General features: G+C 46.9%; 1 protein-coding gene across 1 annotated transcript in view; it reads left to right on the plus strand.

Annotated features, from left to right (window-relative positions):
- Positions 1-26,500, plus strand: part of KCNH1 (potassium voltage-gated channel subfamily H member 1) — a 421,111-nt gene that overhangs the window by 392,771 nt on the left and 1,840 nt on the right. The gene's annotated exons all lie outside the window — the stretch shown is intronic.

Raw genomic sequence — 26,500 nt, forward strand, 5'->3', positions numbered from 1 at the left:
TCATTTTGCCAACAAATGTCCATATAGTCAAAGCTGTGGTTTTTCCAATAGTCATATACAGGTGTGAGAGCTGGACCATAAAGAAGGCTGAGTGATGAAGAATTGATGCTTTCTAATTGTGGTTCTGGAGAAGACTCTGGAGAGTCCTTTGCACTGCAAGGAAATCAAACCAGTCAATCCTAAACGAAATCAGTCTTGAACATTCATTGGAAGCACTGATGCTGAAGCTCCAATGCTTGTCCACATGATGAGAAGAGCCAATTCATTGGAAAAGACCCTGATGCTGGGAAAGACTGAGGCAAGAGGAGAAGGGGATGGACAAAGGATGAGAGGATTGGATGACATCAATGGACATAAGTTTGCACAATCTCTGAGAGATGGTGAAGGACAGGGAAGCCTGGTGTGGTGCAGTATCAGGTTGCAAACGACTGAGCTACTGAACAACAACTCAGCATCCTCTCAAGAGTCCTGGCTCTTTCCTCAGAGAACCACAGTGGACTTTAAGTTCTTCCAAGGGAGAAGATGCTGACTTTTCAAGTCTTGAGAGATAGTGTCTACTTGACTCCCAGACAACAACCTTTTTTTTTTTTTTGCTAATGCCTGCTACTACTCACTGCACAAATTTGAAATGAAATCCAATGCTTCATTGGAAAAAAAAATTTTCTTAAACAAGGGTGAACAAGAAAAGGAGTGAAATAGGTGAGGGTAACCAGAAACACTTCCTGATACCCTCACACCCTCTTGGTGTGCGTCCGTGTAAGAATGTTGTGTTCATTCATTCAAAAGACAGTTGCTGAGCTCCTGCCAGGGGCCTGGGACTGTGCTCAGCCCTGTGGCGGATGCTGAGATGAATCAGCCATGAACTCTGCTCTGAGGGGCTGATGAATAGTAGAGGAACACGGATTTCTACACAGAAGGCTAATTCAGGGTGGAAAGTGTTGTTTATAATTAGAGCAGAGTGGAGATGGGGCTGTGTTCAGAGAAGAGGTGAGTACTTGCTGGAGGCAGTGGCATTTTCCTCAGGCCTTTGCTGCAGGGCTTAGATCTGAGCCAGTGGAAACGGGCTTGAGGGAAGGAGAGAACAGTCCAGTCTGAGGGCAGCATGAACTGGAGTGGGGTGGATGGTGGGCACTTGGCATGGAGTCCTTCTTTGCCTGGAGATTAAGGGCTGTAGTGAACACACATGACACTGCCCCAGGCGTTGTACTGTGTTCATGTGTCTGTACCTTGTGCATCATGCCCGTTCTCACCATGTGCCCCAATCACACACCTGTACCATAGCCCGACCGCACTTCAGAATGGGTACAAGGCCAAAAGGAAGGCCTCGGCAGCAACTCTGAAAATTGTGTCTGCTTGAACAGATTCATCTGACATTTGCGGGGACCTCAGGGAAGGCCCCTTTTATTTATTCTGTCTCCAGGACCAGATGCATTGATTGCCCTTTAATAGGTTCCGAAGGGGAAAGAATGACCAGACTGTAAGAGTTTTCACCTTTGTTAGCATGGAAGGGTTTATTAGAAGATGCTCTTGTGGACAGGCCACATCTAGATCGCATAGCCTGCCCCCAGGTCCAGGTGTGAGCCCAGCTGCCTGGAGAAGATGATCAGTTTTCCTCTGCATGGCCGGTGGCTTCCTGGATGATCACTCACACCTGAGATCTCTGCCAAGAACTCAGATCGGGCAGCCACTTCACTGACCACGTAGAACACAGTGAGGGGGAGTGGAACAGAGCTGGGCTGGGGTTTTACTGCCAGTAATTGCTTGTGCTGTCCCTCTCCTTGAACAATTTTTGATGTAAATGTGCTCTTTGGGAGCAGAGTCTGGGACAAGCCAGAGTGATGCCCACCACCTCATTATGAGTTGACCCTCTGCATGCCTGGTGGAGGTTAAGGTCTTTTGCTTCTGAGTCCAGGGAGCACAGGGATGGCCACCTCACTTTGGAGCTGGGGTGGGGGCCCTGCTTGGCCACTGATTGCCTGGCATCCCCTCCTGTCCCCTCTGCCCTTGCCTGTACCTCCCAGACTCCCCTGGGATGTTGGTCCATCAACAGTGTAATGGAAAGTGGACCTCGGTGTCTTCTGGTACCCGTCCCTGCACGTATTCCCTTCCCTCTCCCCCAATACTGCTGTTCTCCATGACCTTGAATTCCCAGAGAGCAGAGACTATCCTGTCTGCCTCACACCCAACCTTCTCTGTGGTTCTGACATCACTTGGGTTTAGTTGTTGTTCAGTAGTTAAGTCTAGACCAACTCTTTGTGACCCCATGGACAGCAGCACCCCAGGCTCCTGTCCTCCCTATCTCCTGGACTTTTTTCAGACTCATGTCCTTTGAGTCAGTGATGCTAGCTAACCATCGGATCCTCCCCTGCCCCCTTCTCCTTTTGCCTTTAATCTTTCCTGGCATCAGGGTCTTTTCCGATGAGTCAGCCCTTCACATCAGGTGGCCACAGTGTTGGAGCTTCATCATCAGTGCTTCCAATGAATATTCAGGACTGATTTCCTTTAGGATTGACAGGTTTGATCTTTCTGTCCAAGGGAATCTCAAGAGTCTTCTCCAACAATACAGTTCAAAAGCATCGATTCTTTGGTGCTCAGCCTTCCTTATGATCTGACTTTCACATCTGTACATGACTACTGGAAAAGCCATAGCTTTGACTATATGGACCTTTGATGGCAAAGTGATGTCTGTGCTTTGTAATATGTTGTCTAGGTTTGTCATAGGTTTCTCTCCAAGGCCTACTCATCAAATGGGAGGTAATAGAGGGAGAGCAGGAGGCACCCATCAGGGAACCCCCCCCCCCCCCACAACCACAACCCATGCTCAGACTCCTCTATTAGTGCTGATGTGTCCTTGAGCCTCAGTCTTCTCATCTGTGAAATAGAAACAATCGCACCACCTGGGTAGTGTGGTGAGAATTAGCCACTAGGCTTAGCATGTGTCATTAGTAAGCACTCTTGTTGCCTTCTGCCTTCATGATAACAGGGATGGTCTGAGACTTGGGAGAGCTGAGTGCTCCCCAGTTCAGGCTGCTATTTCCTGGCTACAGGACCTGGAGGAAACCACTCCACCTCACCTGGGGCCCAGGTCTCCAGATTTGAATCTGTTTCCTCATCTGTGACACAGAGAACCTGAACAAAGTGATATGTGAGGTTCTTTCCAGGCCTGACAGTTTGTGGTTCTAATTAGATCATTAGGCACCAACCACCCACGTTCTGAGTCACCAGCCATGGCTCACAAATCCCAAGTAGAAGCTAAAGCAAAGGTCATTTTTATTTGACTTTCAGACATTTTGCTTATCTTACGATAAATTTTACTTTGTCTACATGGCACTTTGCTCAGGCAAATACTAAAGGCTGTTTGCTTTGTTTATATCCCCTCAATACATCAGTGACTTCGAGTAAGGACAGGTGACATCTTGCCCTCTGGGGAATGTTCTCCACCTGACACTGTCCTGGCTGTGAACAATGGTGTCTGAATTTCATGAAGCTGATAGTGGCAAAGGCTGAGTGCATCTGGAAGAGGCATCCCCTCTTCCTTTGCTACAGAGGGCTTCCTGGAACAGAGGAGATTTCAGGATGAATGAAAACAGTGACAGTGACGAGTAGAATTAATTGCCAAAAAGACAGGAACTGGGCCCAGTTCTCTGGATTTGAATCTCTGTTACACTGAACCTCACCAAGTCCCAGTTTCTTCATCTGTAAAATGGGGTTAGCGATGGAACCTTCGTTAGCAGTACTGAAAGGATTAAATCAAATACAATATGCAAAGAGTAAAAGCAGGTGCATCACCTGCTTTTCAGTAAGCATTCAGTAATGCTGCTGCTGATTATGAGTATTGTGAGGGGAGCATTGTTTAGGGCTTGTCATGGCATGAAGACCAGGAATTGGAATTAGGAGGCTCCACCATAGAGGAGAGATGCAGTGTAGCCTGGGAGGAAGGATGTGAGGAAAGGTAATCTTAAGGGCGTGAGGGTGGGCTGGCAGGAGGGTTCTGACTCAGAACTACAGGGTCAGGGGGTCCCCAGGGGAGGACCACCAGGGAGAGGAGAGACGATGAGGAGTTGAGAGTCTCTTGGAGTTGAGAGTCCTGGGTTCTGTCTTCTGATCCCTCTCCTTCTCTTAAACCTTCAGAGCCATCAGATCAGAGGATTTTAGCTTTATTGCTGTTGTTATGGAAATTGCAGCCAGATGGACTCTGTGTCTGGGCCGGGGTCCCCAGGAGCACCTGTGACTTAAGTGGGACTAGAGCTCAGCCTTCCAACTCCCGTATGCCCTTCCCGAGACTGTCACTGTCACTTGAATGGATGCTGCTTGGTGAGCCAAAACCCACACGGCCAACACCCACATCGGCCCAATGACCTCCATGCATTCCTCAGGATGAGGGTTAAACCCCCAGGGAAGAGAAACTTGAGAGGCCTGTAATTCTCTGCCAGCTCTGTCAGCTCCTCAGCTGGGCAAGAGTGTGCCAGGCGCAGGAGAGTTCAGATCAAAAGACTTTGAAGGAAGGGCATTTTTACCAAGGGCCTGAGCTGTCGGCTTCCTTCCATGGAGAGGCTGGCAGGCCTCACTTATTCCAGGACCTTTTCGACAGGCACCCTCCACCTGGCAGGGAGGCAGAGGGGAGGGACGGTGAGGTCTGTGGCTCTCTCCAAAATTATCAACGTGGATGAGATAAATTCCCATCTCCAGACCAGGCGCTGCCCCACCTCCCCGTCCGTCCTTCCCCACTCTCCTCACTCCCACCTGGGAGAACCCAGATGAAGCCCCTCCCGACCTACTTCCAACCCCCCACAGACCTCTGCTCACTGGGGAGGTAAGAGAACTTGAGTTTGTAGCCTGGCAAGGAGGAAGCTTCTGAATGAATCATTTACTGTCCTGGACTTTGCAACATGTACATAGGAAGAAAGGGCCATGACCAGTTGCTCTCCAGGTCTGAGAAGCAATGAGCAAGTGGAACTGGATTTAAATAAAAGCAGACAAAACTGTGTGTGTGTGTATATAATTGGTCGTTGGATGATTAAATACAGACTTGACTCTGTGGCCCTTTGAGAACAAAAGTTGTGTTTAGGATTGGAAGAGGCAGGGGCCTTGTGTCTCTCAGCCTGTGTCCTCATCTATACAAAGCCAGAATACTTGCCCCACATGCCCTGCAAGGCCACTGTGATCCCCAAGGAGACTTGCGTGTGCCAGCTTTCTGTCGACCATAAGCAGGGAACAAATGTCAGTTGTCCTGTTGTTAATGATGCCAGGCATGGTGGCGGCCTGCCCTGAATGGTTTAATTTAGAAGGTCCCTGGCCTGAGGCTGAAGGACAGGGCCAGGTCCCTCTGACTCCAGCATCATTCCCCGCCTCCTCTGCCTTTGTTATCAGAAAAGCCCCGGCCACTGGGATACAAAAGAGGAGGGATGGGAGCGAGTCTGGCGGAAAGGCTGTGTCGGGGTCTGAGGACTCTAATCTTTGAGGTTTAGCCGTTGTTATTAGAAAGGAGGATGATAATCTAAACACTGAAATGGCCAGGAAGTCAAGACTTCTATCGTTCTGCTCCTCACCCCTCCCTTCCCCTGGACTTCCCAGCAGCGGGCAGGAAAGGCCCCTGTGGCTGCAATGTGTTCTCAGGTGGCACCAGAAAAGGTGCTGGAAAGGAAACTTCCCTGACCCTTGACCCAGGGAGATTGCCTTGTGGCATCTGCCCTGGTCGAGGGCACCTCTCCCTGCCCAGGAGTTGCCTCCTTAAGCTGACAGTGGGGCATCAGTGATTGGCAGGCTTGGCAGTGGTGGAGTGGTGGGCCCCATCTCTCACAGGGCTGTCTGCTGATGGGGCTACCGTCTACACTGCCGCCCTGGAGCTCCGTCTCTGAACGTGAGCCCCGTGTCTGGCTCCTGGATTCCTGTGGCTCATCTTAGCTGCTGACCTGCACCTTTCTGCTTTGGGGAGGGGACCGTTTACAGCAAAATGAGAAACCAGGAGCACAAGCCCAAGATGACAGGTTTAGCCTAAGAATGGACTATTACTTGTCCAAATCCAGGGCGTCCTTGGGTGGGAGCTGCACTTACTGGGCATGGGAATGCTGTATATACACTGCGTGTGTGCTAAGTTGCTTCAGTCGTGTCTGACTGTTTGCAACCCCATGGACTGTAGCCTGCCAGGCTCTTCTGTCCATGGGATTCTCCAGGCCAGAATACTGGAGTGGGTTGCCATGCCCTCCTCCAGAGATCTTCCCAAACCAGGGATTGAACCTGTGTCTCCTGCAACTCCTGCCTTGTAGGCAAGTTCTTCACCACTGAGCCACCGGGGAAACCCCTTTAGATCTCCTTTAATACACATGCCCACCCCAAGAAGCATGTTGTTCTCTTTACACTGAGTATAAAAATGGCAGAGAGACCTGCTTTTGGAGAAGAGGGTCCAGAGAGCACAGGTAGAGATCTGGCCTGGAGACTCTTGATTGAAAAAAAACAAAAATGCACAACCAAAAAGTTGAGAATAGTGTTTTATTCTGCAGACAAAACTGAGGACTTAAACCTGGAATGCAGCTCAGATAGCTCGAAGGGACTGCTCCAAAGAGGCAGAGGAGGAGTCAGGATAATAGAATTTTTGCAACAAAGACTCAGTATCAAAAGATTCAGTTCATTCCAGTCACTCAGTTGTGTCTGACTCTTTGCAACCCCATGAATTGCAGCACACCAGGCCTCCTTGTCCATCACCAACTCCCAGAGTTCACTCAGACTCGCGTCCATCGAGTCAGTGATGCCATCCAGCCATCTCATCCTCTGTTGTCCCCTTCTCCTCCTTCCCCCAATCTCTCCCAGCATCAGAGTCTTTTCCAATGAGTCAACTCTTTACATGAGGTGGCCAAAGTACTGGAGTTTCAGCTTCAGCATCATTCCTTCCAAAGAAATCCCAGGGCTGATCTCCTTTAGAATGGACTGGTTGGATCTCCTTGCAGTCCAAGGGACTCTCAAGAGTTTTCTCCAACACCACAGTTCAAAAGCATCAATTCTTTGGCGCTCAGCTTTCTTCACAGTCCAACTCTCACATCCATACATGACCACAGGAAAAACCATAGCCTTGACTAGATGGACCTTAGTTGGCAAAGTAATGTTTCTGCTTTTGAATATGCTATCTAGGTTGGTCATAACCCTCCTTCCAAGGAGTAAGCATCTTTTAATTTCATGGCTGCAATCACCATCTGCAGTGATTTTGGAGCCCCCCAAAAATAAAGTCTGACACTGTTTCCACTGTTTCCCCATCTATTTCCCATGGAGTGATGGGACCGGATGCCATGATCTTCATTTTCTGAATGTTGAGCTTTAAGCCAACTTTTCACTCTCCTCTTTCACTTTCATCAAGAGGCTTTTTAGTTCCTCTTCACTTTCTGCCATAAGGGTGGTGTCATCTGCATATCTGAGGTTATTGACATTCCTCCCAGCAATCTTGATTCCAGCTTGTGCTTCTTCCAGCCCAGCATTTCTCATGATGTACTCTGCATAGACATTAAATAAGCAGGGTGACAATACACACCCTTGACGTCCGCCTTTTCGTATTTGGAACCAGTCTGTTGTTCCATGTCCAGTTCTAAATGTTGCTTCCTGACCTGCATACAGATTTCTCAAGAGGCAGGTCAGGTGGTCTGGTGTTCCCATCTCTTTCAGAATTTTCCACAGTTTCTTGTGATCCACACAGTCAAAGGCTTTGGCATAGTCAATAAAGCAGAAATAGATGTTTTTTCTGGAACTCTCTTGCTTTTTCAATGATCCAGTGGATGTTGGCAATTTGATCTCTTACTGTTAATTAAAGAAAACCAGACATCTTAATGAATTTAACTCTTTTCTATGTACACATATGGGAAGATGCAAGAGTCTAGGCTCAGCGAAATCATCCCTTTGATCTGCACCTCAGCTCTATGGGCCAGCGTCCTGTGCTTTCTCATCCTGAGTTCCATCAGGTCTCACTGTGGGGGCAGCTGTAATGGTTGACAACTACACCATCTTTTGTTTGCTGGTATGGCAATCAGTATTTTTTTGTTGACAAGACTTAAGCTTACCTACATTGATTTGTTACACAGCAGGCTATGGGTAAGACTGATAAGGAAAGTGAGCCGCATTTTCAAATAAAGGTGTTTTCTTCTCCCAGTGAGAATCAAGGAGGACAGAGCAGCCGACTGTGCCCCGTGGAGGAGGCTCAAGCTGGAAGATTGGCAGATGCTACAGCCCACAGCCTCAGGGGTCAGACAAGCCTGAGCTTGCCCCTCACTCACTGTGTACCGTCTCTCAGCCTCAGTTTCCTCATCTGAATAATGGGATGATAATAGTAGCTACCTCAATCTGTTGTAGGAAGAGAGACCCATCCAGGGCCCGAGAGTGGACTCTTGTCTAACACTCAGAAATGAGTTGTCTGAGGAGACACGTGCGTGGACAAAGCAAGAGTCTTTATTGGGAAGGGGTGTCAAAGTGGAGAACGGGGGTAAGGGAACCCAGGAGAACTGCTCTGCCACATGGCTCGCAGTCCCGGGTTTTATGGTAATGGGATTAGTTTCCGGGTTGTCTCTGGCCAATCTTTCTGACTCAGGGTGCTTCCTGGTGGCGCGTGCAATGCTCAGCCGAGATGGACACCAGCGTGGAGGATTCTGGGAGAGGAGGGACATATGGAGTCTCATTTTGACCTTTCCCAAACTCTTCTGGTTGGTGGTGGCTTATTAGTTCCATCTTCACTGCCAGGACCTCCTGCCCTAAAATAACTCATGCAAATGGTTACTGTGGTGCCTGGCCAGTGAGGGGTAGGAGGGGGCAGTAGTAGGTCAGTGCGTTTCCCCTGACAGTAGAGTTACTTGGATTCATTGAAATCATGTGTGCAAAGTGTGAGACCCACAGCTGATACACAGGGAGCGTGCAGTGGCTGCTGGCCGCTGTCATTATCAAATGATTCTGGGTCCCCTCTCGGGGTGCCGCTCCTGCCTCTCTGCTTCGGTGGACTGGCTACATGAAAGCTCATTTCTCTGCCATCTTGATGCCTCGGTGCCTTCTCTTCTCTGCCTTTTCTCCAGCTGTTTCTCCTTCCTCTCTGCGAGGTTTTTCTGCAAAGGTTTCTCATCTTTCTCTTCTTCTCTCCCTCTCTTGCACTGTTCTGTTCCATCTGTCCATCTTTTTGGGCCTCTATCCATCCCAGGTGCCCGGTTCCTCCTAAGAGGGAGCAGGCATCCTCCAGGCTCACTTCCCCCGCCTCCTCCAGGCCCCGCAGCCCCTTTCTTGCTCGCAGGAGATTTCCCACAGGCTAAGCTGTGGGAGGCACCAGCCCTGGGTAGTCACAGCAAAGTGGGGCCAGTTTGCAGCACTTACGCTCCACCCCCAATTACCCTCCCCAAGGAAAGCCAAGAATACCGCAGGCATCCTTGCTTCAAGCCTGTGGGCTGATATAGACGTGAGAAGGGAATGACAAATTGTCCAGTCAGTTTCTGGGTCAGCTCAAACACCAAAAGTTGTCCCTACAGTGAAAGTTTCATCAGAGAAATGTTGCGAAACTGAAGGAGCTGAAGGCTGGATTCTGCAGCCCAACCAACCAGCCTTCCTACCCTGCGTGGGATTCAGGACCAGCTCCTGCCATCTGGATATCAAAAGGAGGAGAGAAATAGTCTGCAAACTATCCATGCACCATGGGCTTGTAATATCATGTGAAAGAAAATGCAGAGGAAAGGGTATGGAAATGATGTCACCACTTGACATGCCCCGCAGTTCAGTTCAGTTCGGTTCAGTTCAGTCGCTCAGTCGTGTCCGACTCTTTGCGACCCCATGAATCGCAGCACGCCAGGCCTCCCTGTCCATCACCAACTCCCTGAGTTCACTCAGACTCGCGTCCATCGAGTCAGTGATGCCATCCAGCCATCTCATCCTCGGTCGTCCCCTTCTTCTGCCCCCAATCCCTCCCAGCATCAAAGTCTTTTCCAATGAGTCAACTCTTCGCATGAGGTGGCCAAAGTACTGGAGTTTCAGCTTTAGCATCATTCCTTCCAAAGAAATCCCAGGGTTGACCTCCGCAAGCCCCCTAATTAACTGCTTCCTGAAAATTAAAACGTCACTTCCCCAGATGCCTTGATGGGCATTACTCTACCGGGAACAGCCTTGCCTGGTGTGGGGGGTGGCGGATGGGAGCAAGATGAAGGTCCTTGGAAAAGATGGCATTTAGCAGACTGTGTGGCCAGGCCTCTTTGGTGAGAAGCTGGTCCCTGAGCTCTGCACAGATCCGTGGGCCGGAAGGAGAGTGACCCCTACCCTATGGCAGTGAGTGACTGCAGTGCCAGCGTGCATTCTGTAATTTTGTGCAAATGTGCAGTTTAGGAGACAAATGATTGCATTTGCTCCCTAGGAATGAGGAGTCCTTTGGGAGTGAAATAAACACACGCTATGTCTGCATTAGGCTAAAGGGCCTTATGGAGAGGCAGAGGGACGCTCCTGAGGGCTGAACTGACTTCTCAGCCCCCAGGGCTGGAGCCGGGCCCCAGTGCAGCAGTCAGTCCTGGGTCTGGGTAATTGACATTGGTCCTCCTTTATCATGACCTCATTAATCCTCAGGGGTTAGGGTTAGGTGCTTAGCCCAGAACACGCTCAAAGCCTGGTGCAAGTAGGTATCCTGCCATGTTTCTTGTGTCCAGTCTACCAGGAAAGTCCTGCTAGCCCCCAGGTGCTCAGCCCTCTGGAGACCATCCCAGCCTATGTTACAGAGCAGAGGAGCTCAAACCTCTGCCCTCCCCAAGGTGCCTTCACTCTGGAATCTGCAGGGATCCCAACTCCGGTGACCGAGTGTAGGCTCTGGTCCTGGGTTTGCAGACTGAGTAAAGTGTCAGCAGAGGACTTACCCTCTCTGAGCCGGAGCCCCTCACCTTTGAAAGAAGGCCAATAATAGTTCCAGCTTCATGGCTTGTGGGTGAAAGTTAAGGCATGTAAAGGCTTAGCACTGGGCTTGGCTCAGTAGAAGGCTGTGAATCACACATCTTCACCCAGGGACACAGCTGCCCAAAAGATGGTTCCTCCAAAGACAGACTTGGGTAAAAATCTGCCTCTGCCTTCCCCGCACAGGCCTCGCTGCACACCATTTGCCAGAAACTAGAAAAGAGCAGATTCTGTCGATGATGAGGGTAGACTGAGTGCTGAGGGAGGGAGGGGACCCTGTGTTGTAGCCAAGAGAACCAGCAAAGTCAAGGCCTTGACTGTCGCCCTCACAGGCTCCAGAGAGAGAAACGAAAGTGCCAGGGATACTGACAAATGTGACATTACCCAGGGTCCCTGCCCCAGCCGCCACTGGCAGCCTGGGGTGAACAAAACACAGGCTGTGGGTCACCAGGTAGGGGTTCAAGTTCCTCTGTCTCATATGTAGTGAGGTTTCAACTTGAACTTTCTCCCTTCAGGGCTTCCCCTGCCCCTCCCCCCATCAATGATGGTTCAATCAGGAAAACAGAAATTAAAATGACACTAAGTTTTTTCTTTTCTTTTTCGCTAAGGGTGTAATTGGAGAAGGCAATGGCACCCCACTCCAGTACTCTTGCCTGGAAAATCCCATGGACAGAGGAGCCTGGTGGGCTGCAGTCCATGGGGTCGCTGGGAGTCAGACACGACTGAGCGACTTCATTTTCCCTTTTCACTTTCATGCACTGGAGAAGGAAATGGCAACCCACTCCAGTGTTCTTGCCTGGAGAATCCCAGGGACTGGGGAGCCTGGTGGGCTGCCGTCTATGGGGTCACACAGAGTTGGACACGACTGAAGCGACTTAGCAGCAGCAGCAGCAGCAGCAAGGGTATAATATTTATCTTTGGTAATGGTGGTGGTTTAGTTGCTAAATCATGCGACCCCATGGACTGTAGCCTGCCAGGCTCCTCTGTCCATGGATTCAATACTGCTTCCTTTAACATCTTTTTGTCCAATGTTAGTATTACCACATCAACTTTTTTGTTTACACTTTCTATCCTTTTCATCTTTATGTAACATCGTTATATTCAAAATAGATCTCTTGAAAGCAGCATATAGTTAGGTTTTTTGTTTGTTGTTTTTGAAACTGCACTCACTTTTTTGAGAGGATTTGAATGAGGAAATTGGTGAAAGAGCAAAAACGAAAAGTCGAAGATGCTCAGATTAACAACTAGAAGCAGCAGCTCCCCTTCCCAGGGATGGGGACAGGAAAATGTGGCACTGTCAAATCCTGGGAGGCCAGAGAGGGACCTAGCTTCTGGAGGGAGTGCTTCATGCACCTGGTGCCAGACCTCCAAGGAAGGATGCTACATGCCTGGTGCTGGGAGGTCTGAGAAGGGACACCCCAGGGCTTGTCTCCAGAGCTCTGGGGTGGAGCTTTGCTTGGGGGTGCTCAGTTGGAGAGGAGAGTCAGGTGGGCTGCTCTGGATCGTGGGAGTAGGGTAGACACACAGGGTCTCATCTGTCTCCAGGACCATGGGGAGAAGCTCCCAGCCCCCCTCTTCCTTTCTTATTCTCCCTGTAAAATGCAGCTGCCTCAGATCCGCTCAGGCCAGTAAAGCCCCTGGACCATCAGCTCCCAAGGGGAAGGCTCTCTCTGCTTTCTTTAAAGGTGGGGCTGACCATCTCACATACTCAGCAAAGGCTTTTTTGAATGGCTGCTCAGAGCTATTTCCTTGTGGAATGAGGTCTGGGGATGGGGGAGGGGGGTGTCATCTCTCTGTAAGACAGAACATGAGGTTTAAAAGCAGCACGAGGAATTCCGGAGAAGGAAAGGAAGTCTTCCTTCCTAAGGAAGGAAGTCCTGAGCATGGAAGGCCCCAGGCTGCTCTTCTGTCAAGGTCTGGGGTCAAGGTTGGGGCGGCCCAGCTCCATGGGTGATTCAATGGGGCCTGACATCAGAAGAAGGGGCTAGATAACCCAGGCCCAATGCATGCTAGGGTACCTACAGCCGCAGACCCTCCAGCTGAGAGGTCCTACCTGGGGGACAGGGTGTGGCTCTTTTTCCCACCTGCACACACCCTGCAGGCCCAGGGCTCAGGCAGTACAGAGAGAAATCACCAGCAGAGCTATTTTTGTATCCTGGCCTCTGCCCAGGATGGAACTTGGGACTGGGAAGTGGGGAGAGTGATGCCTGGTGCCCAAGTGGGAAGCTCAGAGGGTCAGAGGACTGGCGTAGCCAGGAAAGGTGAGGGGCTGTGTGTGTGCAGCTGGGATACAGGCACTGAGCAGGTGTAGCCTGTCTCCTGAGGATATGTGGGTAAGTACGTACACGCGCATGGCCTCTCAACAAGGATGCAAAATATGTGCCCAGAGCAGTCTTGCTCTGTCTCCCAGTGTATGTCTTGATTTCTAGGCTAGGGTACTGGTTCTCAGAGAGGTGGAATTCAAGGTGGGGGTGGGACGCGTAGACATTTTTTCTTTCATTTTAAAAAAAAAACTTTATTTTGGAGTACAGCCGACTAACCATGTGATAGGTTCAGGTAGACAGCAAAGGGACTCAGTCATAAAGATGCATGCGTCCATTCTCCCCCAGACTCCCCTCCCATCCAGACTAGCACAGAACACTGAGCAGAGTTCCCTGTGCTCTACAGTAGGTCCTTGTTGGTTATCCATTTGAAATAGTGTCCTGTTCATCCCAGACTCTTCTGTTCCATACGCTTTCAGTTCCATGGCTAAAAAATCATTGCCAAGTCCATATTGTGAACATTTTTCCATATGTTTTCTCCTAACGTAAAATTCAAACAATTTTATGGCTTTACCTCTTACATTTAGATCTGTGATCTTGAGTTAATTTTTGTATGCAGTGTAAGGAAGGGGTTTGACTTCACTGTTTTGCGTATGGATATCCACTTCTCTGAGCATCATTTGATGAAGACTGTCCTTCCTAGGAACCTTTGTCAAAAATAATTAACTATTCAGTTAATTCAGTCATGTTCAACTCTTTGCAACTCTATGGACCATAACCTGCCAGGCTCCTCTGTCCATGGGATTTTCCAGGCAAGAATACTGGAGTGGGTTGCCATGCCCTCCCTCCTCCAGGGAATCTTCCTGACCCGGGGATCAAACCCATGTCTCTTACATCTCCTGCATTTGCAGGCATGTCAAAAATAATTAACTCTGTAGATGAGGGTTTATTTCTGGATTCTCTATTTGTAGTCCTATAAATCTGTCCTTCTGCCAGTGCTACACTATTCTGATTACTGTAGCAGTGTAGTAAGATTTTATATTAGAAGTATGAGACCTCCAGGTCTAACCAGGGGATGTTAGTGCTGAAGAACTTGCCTACCAATGCAGGAGACATAAGAGACATGGGTTCCATCCCTGGGTTGGGAAAATGCCCTGGCGGATGGCATGACAACCCACTCCAGTACTCTTGCCTGGAGAAGAGCCTGGTGGACTAGTCCATGGGGTTGCACAGAGTCGGATATGACTGAAGAGACTTAGCATGCACGCACGCATGAGACCTCCAACTTTGCTTTCCTTTTTCAAGATAGTTCTGGCTATTCAGAATGCCTTGAGAATATATGAATTTTAGGGTACATTACTTTATTTGCGTAAAAGCACCATTATAGTACTAAAATCCATAGATTACTTTGAGTGGAATTATCATTTTTTAAATTGAAGCATAATTGACATACAATATCCCATTAGTTTCAGCTGTACAACATAATGATTTGATATTTTTATACAGAGTGACATTATCACCACAATAAGTCTAGTTACCATCTGTCACCATACAAAACTACAAACTTTTTTGGTGTGTGTGATGACAGCAATTTTCAAATTTGCCATATAATATTATTGATTACAGTCACCATGCTGTACATTATATCTGATGACTAGTTTAACTAAGCATCTGTCCCCTTAACCTATTTCACCCACTTCCCAATATTGTCCCCTTGGAAACCAGAAATCTGTTCTCTGTATCTGTGAGTTTTATCTTGATTATTCGTCTTATTTTTTAGATTCCACATGTTAGTGAAATCATACACTACTTGTTTTCCTCTGACTTATTTAGCATAATACTCTCAAGGGCCACCCACGTTGTTGAAAAATGGCAAGATTTCATTATTTTCTTAATGACTGAGTAGTATTCCATTGTGTGTGTCCCCCATCTTATTTATGCATTCATCCATCAATGGATACTTAGGCTGCTTCCATATTGTGGCCATTGTAAGTAATGCTGCTCTGAACTGTAAACACTAGTGTGCATATATCTTTTCAAATTAGCGTCATTTTCTTTGGATAAAAACACAGAAATGGAATTGCTAGGTCATATGGTAGCTCTGTTTTAATTTTTTGAGGAGTCTCAGTATTGTTTTCCATAGTGGCTGCAGCAATTTACATTCCCACCAATGGAGTGCAAGGATTCTCTTTTCTCCACATCCTGCCCAATACTTGTTATTTCTTTTTTTATAATAACCATTCTGATAGGTGTGAGGTGGTATCTTTGATATGCATCTCTCTGTTGATTAGCAATGTTGAGCATCTTTCCCTGTGCATCTTGGCCATCGGTATGTCTTCTTTGGAAAAACGTCTATTCAAGTCCTCTGCCTATTTTTTTTATAGGTCATAATATTCAATATAAATGTATTTAATTGGAGGCTAATTACAATATTGTATTGGTTTTGCCATACATCAACATGAATCCACCACGAGTGTACACGTGTACCCCATCCTGAACCTCCCTCCCCATACCATCCCTCTGGGTCATCCTAGTGCTCCAGCCCTCAGCATCCTGTATCCTGCATCAAACCTGGACTGGCGATTCATTTCACATATGATATTATACATGTTTCAATGCCATTCTCCCAAATCATCCCACCCTCGCCCTCTCCCACAGAATCCAAAAGACTGTTCTATACATTTGTGTCTCTTTTGCTGTCTCACATACAGGGTTATCGTTACCATCTTTCTAAATTCCATATATATGCGTTAGTATACTGTATTGGTATTTTTCTTTCTGGCTTACTTCACTCTGTATAATAGGCTCCAGTTTCATATACCTCATTAGAACTGATTCAAATGTATTCTTTTTTCTTTTTAAATTATTTATTTATTTATTTATTTTTTAATTTTAAAATCTTTAATTCTTACATGTGTTCCCAAACATGAACCCCCCTCCCACCTCCCTCCCCATAACATCTCTGTGGGTCATCCCCATGCACCAGCCCCAAGCATGCTGTATCCTGCATCAGACATAGACTAGCGATTCAATTCTTACATGATAGTATACATGATAGAATGCCATTCTCCCATATCATCCCACCCTCTCCCTCTCCCTCTGAGTCCAAAAGTCCGTTATAGACAGCTGCGTCTTTTTTCCTATCTTGCATACAGGGTCGTCATTGCCATCTTTCGAAATTCCATATATATGTGTTAGTATACTGTATTGGTGTTTTTCTTTCTGGCTTACTTCACTCTGTATAATCGGCTCCAGTTTCGTCCATCTCATCAGAACTGATTCAAATGAATTCTTTTTAACGGCTGAGTAATACTCCATTGTGTATATGTACCACAGCTTTCTTATCCATTCATCTGCTGATGGACATCTAGGTTGTTTCCATGTCCTGGCTATTATAAACAGTGCTGTGATGAACATTGGGGTACATGTGTCTCTTTCAGTTCTGGTTTCCTCGGTGTGTATGCCCAGCAGTGGGATTGCTGGGTCATAAGGGAGTTCTATTTGCAATTTTTTAAGGAATCTCCACACTGTTCTCCATAGTGGCTGTACTAGTTTGCATTCCCACCAACAGTGTAGGAGGGTTCCCTTTTCTCCACACCCTCTCCAGCATTTATTGCTTGCAGATTTTTGGATCGCAGCCATTCTGACTGGTGTGAAGTGGTACCTCATTGTGGTTTTGATTTGCATTTCTCTGATAATGAGTGATGTTGAGCATCTTTTCATGTGTTTGTTAGCCATCCGTATGTCCTCTTCGGAGAAATGTCTATTTAGTTCTTTGGCCCATTTTTTGATTGGGTCATTTCTTTTTCTGGAATTGAGCTGCGTAAGTTGCTTGTATATTTTTGAGATTAGTTGTTTGTCAGTTGCTTCATGTATTCTTTTTAATGGCTGAGTAATACTCCATTGTGTATACATACCACAGTTTTCTTATCCATTCATCTGCTGATGGACATCTATGTTGCTTCCATGTCCTGGCTATTATAAACAGTGCTGCGATGAACATTGGGGTACACGTGTCTCTTTCAATTCTGGTTGTCTCCGTGTGTATGCCCAGCAGTGGGATTGCCGGGTTATAAGGCAGTTCTATTTCCAGTTTTTTAAGGAATCTCCACACTGTTCTCCATAGTGGCTGTACTAGTTTGCATTCCCACCAACAGTGTAAGAGGGTTCCCTTTTCTCCACACCCTCTCCAGCATTTATTGTTTGTAGACTTTTGGATCACAGCCATTCTGACTGGCATGAAATGGTACCTCATTGTGGTTTTGATTTGCATTTCTCTGATAATGAGTGACATTGAGCATCTTTTCATGTGTTTGTTAGCCATCTGTATGTCTTCTTTGGAGAAATGTCTATTTAGTTCTTTGGCCCATTTTTTGATTGGGTCATTTATTTTTCTGGAATTGAGCTGCAGGAGTTGCTTGTATACTTCTGAGATTAGTTGTTTGTCAGTTGCTTCATTTGCTATTATTTTCTCCCATTCTGAAGGCTGTCTTTTCACCTTGCTTATAGTTTCCTTTGTTGTGCAGGAGCTTTTAAGTTTAATTAGGTCCCATTTGTTTATTTTTGCTTTTATTTCCAGTATTCTGGGAGGTGGGTCATAGAGGATCCTGCTGTGATGTTGGAGAGTGTTTTGCCTATGTTCCCCTCTAGGAGTTTTATAGTTCCTGGTCTTACGTTTAGATCTTTGATCCATTTTGAGTTTATTTTGTATGGTGTTAGAAAGTGATCTAGTTTCATTCTTTTACAAGTGGTTGACCAGTTTTCCCAGCACCACTTGTTAAAGAGATGGTCTTTTCTCCATTGTATATTCTTGCCTCCTTTGTCAAAGATAAGGTGTCCATAGGTGCGTGGATCTATCTCTGGGCTTTCTATTTTGTTCCATTGATCTATATTTCTGTCTTTGTGCCAGTACCATACTGTCTTGATGACTGTGGCTTTGTAGTAGAGCCTGAAGTCAGGCAGGTTGATTCCTCCAGTTCCATTCTTCTCTCTCAAGATTGCTTTGGCTATTGTAGGCTTTTTGTATTTCCATACAAATTGTGAAATTATTTGTTCTAGCTCTGTGAAAAATACCGTTGGTAGCTTGATAAGGATTGCATTGAATGTATAGATTGCTTTGGGTAGTATACTCATTTTCACTATATTGATTCTTCTGATCCATGAACATGGTATATTTCTCCATCTGTTAGTGTCCTCTTTGATTTCTTTCACCAGTGTTTTATAGTTTTCTATATATAGGTCTTTAGTTTCTTTAGGTGATATATTCCTAAGTATTTTATTGTTTTCGTTGCAATGGTGAATGGAACTGTTTCCTTAATGTCTCTATTTTCTCATTATTAGTGTATAGGAATGCATGGGATTTCTGTGTGTTGATTTTGTGCAGACTTGCCTGAGTGAGTGACTTCCGTATCCATGTCACCGGGTGGTGGTGAGGAGTGGGTTACTGATGCAAACAAAGTGCTTAGCCCAATATCTGGTGCTTCACTGAACACCTGCTTGGTACTGGCCACTTTTCTTGTTGAAGGTTCAGAGGAAGGGAGTGGAAACACGGTAGAGTGATCAGATGTGAAGTGGTGGCAGTGAAATGTCAACCTGCACAAGTCAGACAGAGAAAGACAAATAGCATATGAGCCACAGGGCTTCCCTGGTGGCTCAGATGGTAAAGAATCCACCTGCAATGGAGGAGAACTGGGTTCAATCCCTGGGTTGGGAAGATCCCCTGGAGGAGGGCATGGTAACCCACTCCAGTATCCTTGGCTGGAGAATCCCCATGGACAGAGGAGCCTGGCGGACTGCAGTCCGTGGGGTTGCAGAGTTGGACACAACTGAACAACTAAGCACATATGATATCACTTATTTGTTAAAAAATGATTAAAATGAACATATTTATGAAACAGACTTATGGACTTACAAAACAAGCTTACAGTAACCAAAGGGGAAAGGTGAGAGGGAGGGATAAATTAGGATAGGATTAATGTGTACACACTACTATATATAAAATAACCAACAACGACCTACTGTATGCCACGAAGAACTCTACTCAATGTTCTGTAATAACCTACATGGGAAAATAATTTGAAAAAGAATAGAATATACACACACACACACACACATAATTGAGTCACTGTGGTATACACTTGAAACTAACACAACATAGGAAATCAGTTATACTCCAATATAAAATAAAAGTTTTTAAAGTAGGAAAAAAAGTGTCAACCTTCAGTGCCCACAGTGGCTCCCCCGCCTTAGGGTTCCCTTTGCTGCTGTTTACAGGACAAATACCCCTACTTTCCCTCTGTCTGAGATCAGAGGCAAAAAGAATGTTCAGAAGACTATGCTTAGGGTGGAGATAAATGTGGTCCCAACTTTCCAGAGCTGTGGTGAGCAGGTTTGTGCAGGAGTATAGGTTGAAGGAAGTGGTAGGGAGTGAGCTAAATGTAATTTAGGCAGAGGAGTATATGGTGGATTTGAGTTTTGCAAGTCACAAGTCATCTTCTGCCTTTTAAAAAAATATAGTTTATTTACAAGGTTGTGTTAGCTTCAGATGTACAGCAAAATGATTCAGTTATATTTTTCAGATTATTTTCCATTATTGCTTATTACAGGATATCGAATCTACCCAGCCCTTTGTGATATATACAGTAAATTTATATACAGTAAACCCTGTTGCTTATCTATTTTATATTTAATACTTTGTGTCTGTTAATCCCAAACTCCTAATTTATCCCTCACCTACCTCCCTTTCCCCTTTGGGAACCATGAGTTTCTTTCCTATGTGAGTCTCTCTTTATTTTGTATGTAGATTCAATTTTTAGATTCCACATATAAATGATATCAGATATTTGTTTATGACTGACTTCACTGAATATGATATTCTCTAAGTCCATCTATGTTGCTGAAAATATCAATATCTTGTCCTTTCTATGGCTGAATAATATTCCAGTGTGTATATTATATACCATGTATTTTTAACCAGTCATCTGCTGATGGGCTCTTGGGTAGTTTCCATGTATTGGCCGCTGTAAATAGTGCTGCTATGAATACTGGGATGCAAGTATTTTTTCAAATTATGGTCTTCTCTGGATATATGTTCAGAAGTTGGATTACTAGATCATATAGTGGTTCTACTTTTAAAGGAACTTCCATACTGTTTTCAATAGTGACTGCACCAATTTACATTCCCACTAACAGTGTAGGAGGGTTCCCTTTTTCCCACACCCTCTCCAGCATTTATTACTTGTAGCCTTTTTGATGAAGCCATTCTGACAGGTGTGAGATGATGCCTTTGCCAGTTGCCTCATTTGCAAATATTTTCTCCCATTATGTAAGTTGTCTTTTCATTTTGTTGATGGTTTCCTTTAATCTGCAAAAGGTTTTAAGTTTCATTAGGTCCCATATGTTTATTTTTGTTTTTATTATGCCTTGGGAGACTTATCTAAGAAAATATTGCTAAAATTTATATCCTGAGAATGTTTTGCCTATGTTCTCTTCTAGGAATTTTATGACGTCATGTCTTATATTTAGGCCTTTAAACCTTTTTGCATTTATTTTTGTATATGATGTGAGGGAGTGGTCTAATTTCATTGATTCAGAGGTGGCTGTCCAGCTTTCCCAACACCACTTGCTGAAGAGTCTGTCTTTTCTCTGTTGTATATTCTTGCCTCCTTTTTGTAGATTAATTGACTATAGGTGTGTGGGTTTGTTTCTGTGCTATTATATTCCATTGATCTATATATCTGTTTTCGTGCCAATACTATGATTACTGTGACTTTGTAGCACTGTGTGAATGAAGGCCTGAAGAGTTATGCCTTCAGCTTTGTTCCTTTTCCTCAGGATTGTTTTGACAATCTGGGGTCTTTTGTGGTTCCATATAAATTTTAGGATTATTTGTCCTAGTTCTGAGCATCTTCCACTTTTAAGTTTTCCTGTGGAATCATGAAACAGTAGTGTTAACTTCATTTCACAGGTCACAATCAGTGCTTCCCTAGACAAGAGGGACGCATTGTTGAGGGAGTGCTGGAGGATAAACACTGGTCCACTTGTCTTAATCCTGGAGCATCTTTGATGGGGGAGGCTTGTCCCCAGCTCCCCATTTCCTCCTGCCTGGCTGGTGGCTTGGCTCACACACAGGAAAGATGGGTGGGAGGGAGGCTGCTCTGGCTGGGAGAGTGGAGGTTGAGGGGTCAATGAGGCAATGATACAGCCATGCTCTGCATGGGAAGATTCAGGTTTAGAGCTGGGGCTGGAGAGAAAAACAGCATTGCTTGTGAATGTGAAGGGAGGGAGCGGTTTCTCACAAATGTCTTTTCATCACATCGCTGCAGCAAGGCTCAAAGTAAGAAGTTTTGTCAATAAGACAACTGAAGCATAGAAAGAACGAGAAATGTCCTCAGGGTCCCAGCAGGGAGGGTGCTTGTACCATTCTTGTCAGCACCTCTGCTGGCTCTTAGCCGCACGAAGGTGAGGTGGGCAGTGAAGCAGAAAGACCTCATGGAGCACAGAGAGAATAGGGCAGGGCTTTGGGGGAGGACCACACTCAGGGGATGGGAATAAGCAGCAGCTGTATAGGAACCCAGTCTCAGGGCTGTGACTACAAATTATCTCAACCTGGGTGGCTTAAAACAACAGAAATGTATTCTGTGTGTGGAGGATAGACACTTGAACCAAGGTGTCTATAAGGTCGGCTCCTCCTGGAGGCTGTGAGAACCAGTCCATGCCTCTCATAGCTTCTGGTGCTATCCGCAGTCCATGGCATTTCTTGGCTTGTAGCTAAATTGTTGTTGCTCAGTCGTGTCTGACTCTTTGTGACCCCATGGACTGCAGCACTCCAGGCTTCCCTGTCCTACACTATCTCCTGGAGCTTGCTCAAACTCATGTTCACTGAGTCGATAATGCCATCCAACCATCTTATCTTCTGTCACCCCCTTCTCCTCCCGCCCTCAATCTTTCACAGCATCAGGGTCTTTTCCAGTGAATCAGCTCTTCACATCAGGTGGCAAAGTATTGGAGCTTCAGTGTCAGTCCTACCAGTGAATATTCAGGGTTGATTTCCTTTAGGATTGACTGGCTTGATCTCCTTGCTGTTCAAGGCACTCTCAAGAGTCTTCTCCATCACCACAGTTCAAAAGCATCAGTTCTTTGGCACTCAGCTTTCTTTATGCTCCAACTCTCACATCCATACATGACTACTGGATAAACTATAGCTTTGACTAGATGGACCTTTGTTGGCAAAGTGATGTAGCTAAATACAAAACTCCAATGTCTACCTTCGTCTTCATGCGGCCTTTTGCTCTGTTTTATGTCTTCTCTCTTCTATCTCTTGGAAGGATGCTCATGCTTGGATTTAGGGCCCACCCTGATGCAGAGTGATCTCACCTCAACATCCTTACCTTATTACATCTGCAAAGACCCTAAGCCCAAACATCATCACATCATGAGGTTCGGGTGGATGTATCTTCTGGTGCCTGTAAGTCACAAGGTGAGAAAGAGAATGAGAAATATGGCCTCAGAGAAACACTCGAGGCCAGTGACACCCACACAACAGCAGCATCTCTTCTCTCAGCAGCAAACAAGGGGTGTGTCTCCTTCACTTGGTAGTGTTAGGAAGAAGGGATCCTCGTTACTCTTGGGTTTGAGCCTTCCTGACGACAGATGAACAGACCCAGGCTAGTCTGTCCACAGAAGACTTTGCTGATCCTCTCGCTGTCGGGGGCGGGGGGGGGGGGGGGCCTTAAAAGAGTGAAAGAGATGATGCCAGTCCTCATGGGATGTCACTAAGGGGTCTGACAAGGTCATTCTTGATTGATGCCAGAGGAAACTGCAGATGGTGCATGGGAGGGGCTGGCCTGTGAGCTGCACTCTGGGTGCCATGGACCCAGAGGACCGCTGGTCTCTAGATTCTTTGTGGACAAAATCCACTGGGACTCCTGCTCCTCCTACCTGAGGCCATGCCCTGAGCATAACTGATAGCCTCACCACTCTCCAGGGAGGCAAGATTTTCCCAGAAACAAAATACTCAGCTCCTGTGTCCTCACAGGTCTTCTTTCTCACCTTAACCACTCCAAACCTGGCTCTCACATGAAGTCAAGGACCACACTAATAGGTTCTAATGTACCTAGTGAGTCCTCCTCCTCTTAGATTCTTTGAGATCCTCAGTTTCATGGTCTCTCACCGCCCTTTGGCCAGACGCCTCTGCTTCACAATGCTGTCCCTGAATTCTTTAGAGAGCTCGCTGATGGACAGAGAGTAAGAGAAACTACAAGAGAGGTGGTGGGGCAGGGGTGGAGTTAATCAACACATCCGAGAGAAAAATCCTTTTCCCTAAAATCAAGGCATGTCCCTAGCTGAACGACTCAGAACGTGGGTACGATGGGGGCTCAGATGGCCAGCGTTTGTGTCTTAGCTCCACTCTGTGAGTGCCCTTAGGTGGTCAGCTACCCTTTCTAAGCTTGGTTTTTTCATTTAAATAATGAGGATGGTTGTCCCCACCTGCTGGGGCTGCTGCAAGGATGATGTGAGATAGCACACATCATCAAACATTGAACAAAGTCATCTCCTCCCACTGGGACTGCTGCCATGAAGACACGGCTCTCTGCTGGGTGGCCTTTCTACCTTTGTGTCAGTACATGCACTGTTTCCCGTGTGAACACCTTTGCCCAAGTCTTTCACCTTTTATTCCTAATTCCAACTCATCCTTCTAGAATCATCTCAAGGGTTGCCCCCACAATGAATGATACATAATACATTTACTCAGCGACTAGTGAATGTCAAGAACTCTTTTTAAGACTATTACCCAACTTCATCCTCATGATACTAAGTGTCAGTTGCTCAGTCATGCTGGATTCTGTGCAACCACGTGGACTGTAGCCCGCCTGGCTCCTCTGTCCATGGGATTTCCAGGCAGCAGTACTGGAGTGGGTTGCCCTTTCCTTCTCCAGGGGACCTTCCCGACCCTAGTCTCCTGCATTGCAGGCAGACTCTCTACATCTGAGCCACCAGGGAACCAGTAGTGCTATCTGCTTCCACAGACAAAGAAACTGAAGCTTGAGGACCGTGGTCCTAGGCCTGTCTGGGATCCAAAACTTGTGCTCATGCTGCCCATCACTCCAAGTGACTCCACCCACCCCGCACCCCCCGACCCTTCTCCGGGAAACTCAGCCCCTTGTACTTCAGCTGCGAGTCTGCCTCAAGTGCAGCGCTGTGCTTTCCTCCCTTCTAGCTCCAGGCGCTGGCACACACAGGCTTAGCTCAGGGAGTGATTACTGACCTGGACTGGCCTCGGTCTCTTTGGGAGCCCTGCACCCTCTGAGACTCTGCGTCTGCATGGACCATATGTTCCTGATGCTGTTGAGAGAAAAATGTAGCATTTGATTCCACAGGAAACAGAAATGGCCATCTTGAGAGGGTTAAGAAGCAGCCTTTTCAAAAAGCCTCGTCATATCTCTTCATCTTCAGCTTGTTTTTCTGTGTTTTCAGTTTCTTAAATGGTCAAGTTCATTAATCTTCATGCTTTATGCTCTGTCATAAAACCAGGCAGGGCTACTGGTGGAGGGGGCTGGTGGCTGAGGAAACTATGAGGAAATCAGCGTCACCAGGGCCTTTAGGGACATTCGGGTGGGCCTTCCTCCTGACCCCATGCTGCTCTGTCCCTCTAAGTGGCTTGAGTCAGTGCCAGCATAGACTCCAGCTCTGGGCAAAAAGGCCTGGCCTTCCTCTGTCATGGAGTGGTTATGGGTATGTGCCTTGCATACAGTCGGTGCTCAGCACGTTTGCTTGGCTTGGTATCCTCTACCCCAGACAGCAAACCAGCCTTTTGTCCAGTCAGAGGAAAAAGGTGGCATAAGTGATTGCAAAGCCTGCCAGTCAGTCGCCTTTCAGTCATCCTCAGGGACTAGGGGCTCACTGGGGTCATTCCTCCTCCTCTCCCACGACCCCACTCTGCACCCAGCTCAGTCTCAGCATCACAGAGGAGGGGAGGAGGGTGCAGAGGTGGTGTGTGACCACACTCACGCATAAGCAGGTGCACACACGGAGGACAGCACAGTGACCTCACTAGTTGTCAGCCCTGGGGTTCTGAGAGCCTGGTCAGCAGCGCTGGCCTCAGCTGCCTGGGTCAGCAGCACCTGGGAGCTTGCTGCAAATGCCAGTTTCTGACCCTGCCACGGAGAAGTCTCCCTCAGTAGAGACCACCTCCTCTTTGATGTGGTTTTGAAGTGCAGCTAGATTTGAGAACTGTTGATCTGGTCCAGCCAAGGAAGGATGTGACTTGCCCAGGGTCACACAGCTGGTCAGTGGCAGAGTTTTCTTTCTACTCTTTCTCTATGTGTTTCAGATTTGGGACATATGTCTAAATTCAATTAAAACCAAAATCTCTTTTGGTTTATCCACAGTTTGCTATGACTCATACCTCAGTCTCTGTATTTACTCAAACCACTGAAAATTGACATTTTATAAATGTTTTTACTCCGCAATCTAAGCCCTTTTAAGCCACTGGACTCCCATCCTCCGTGCTGTCAGGACTCCAGGTGGCTTACCTCCCTCCAGGCCCGTCTTTCCCCTCCCTGTGCTGTGGGGACCCTGTCACGGGGACCCTGCTTCCCTGGGTCTGGTCGGGGCTTGGCCCTCCTGAAATGCAACCCAGGAGAGGCAGTCAAGGGTGCTGACTCACTTCAGCTCCCAGGATTACCTTCTCAAACAAACTTGAAAACAACTGCTCAGGAAGCCCTGCAATCTGAAGAACTGGGTGCCAATTCAGTTCAGCTCCCGGACTGTCTACTAAGGCCCACTGCTCAGTGAGCCTTCAGAGGGATCTCCAGAGAGATGAGTGAGGCACAGCAGCCACCTCTGCCCTGGGGCATCCTGTCTCCCCATCTACACTGTTCAGGATTCAGCATGGGCCTCCCATGCCCAACACATCAGGCATTCCTGTGGGCTGTCAGGACTGTCTGGCTAGGGAGGATCCAGACTTACCCCATCACTGGTGCCTGGACCAGTGCTGTTGGTCAGTTGCCCATTCCTGTCTGACTCTGCGAAGCCATGGGCAGCACGCCAGGCTTCCCTGTCCATCACTGTCTCCTAGGAGCTTGCTCAAACTCATGTCCATTGAGTCAATCATGCCATCCAACCTTCTCATCCTCTGTCGTCCCCTTCTCCTCCTGCCTTCAATCTTTCCCAGCATCAGGGTCTTTTCCAATGAGTCAGCACTTCACATCAGGTGGTCAAAGTATTGGAGCTTCATCATCAGTCCTTCCAATGAATATTCAGGACTGATTTCCTTTAGGATGGATTGGTTTGATCTCCTTGCAGTCCAAGGGACTCTCAAGAGTCTTCTCGAGCACTAGTTTTCAGTTCAGTCGCTC

The sequence above is a fragment of the Budorcas taxicolor genome, chromosome 16, assembly GCF_023091745.1.
Source record: "Budorcas taxicolor isolate Tak-1 chromosome 16, Takin1.1, whole genome shotgun sequence".
In the NCBI taxonomy this organism is placed as follows: Eukaryota; Metazoa; Chordata; class Mammalia; order Artiodactyla; family Bovidae; genus Budorcas; species Budorcas taxicolor.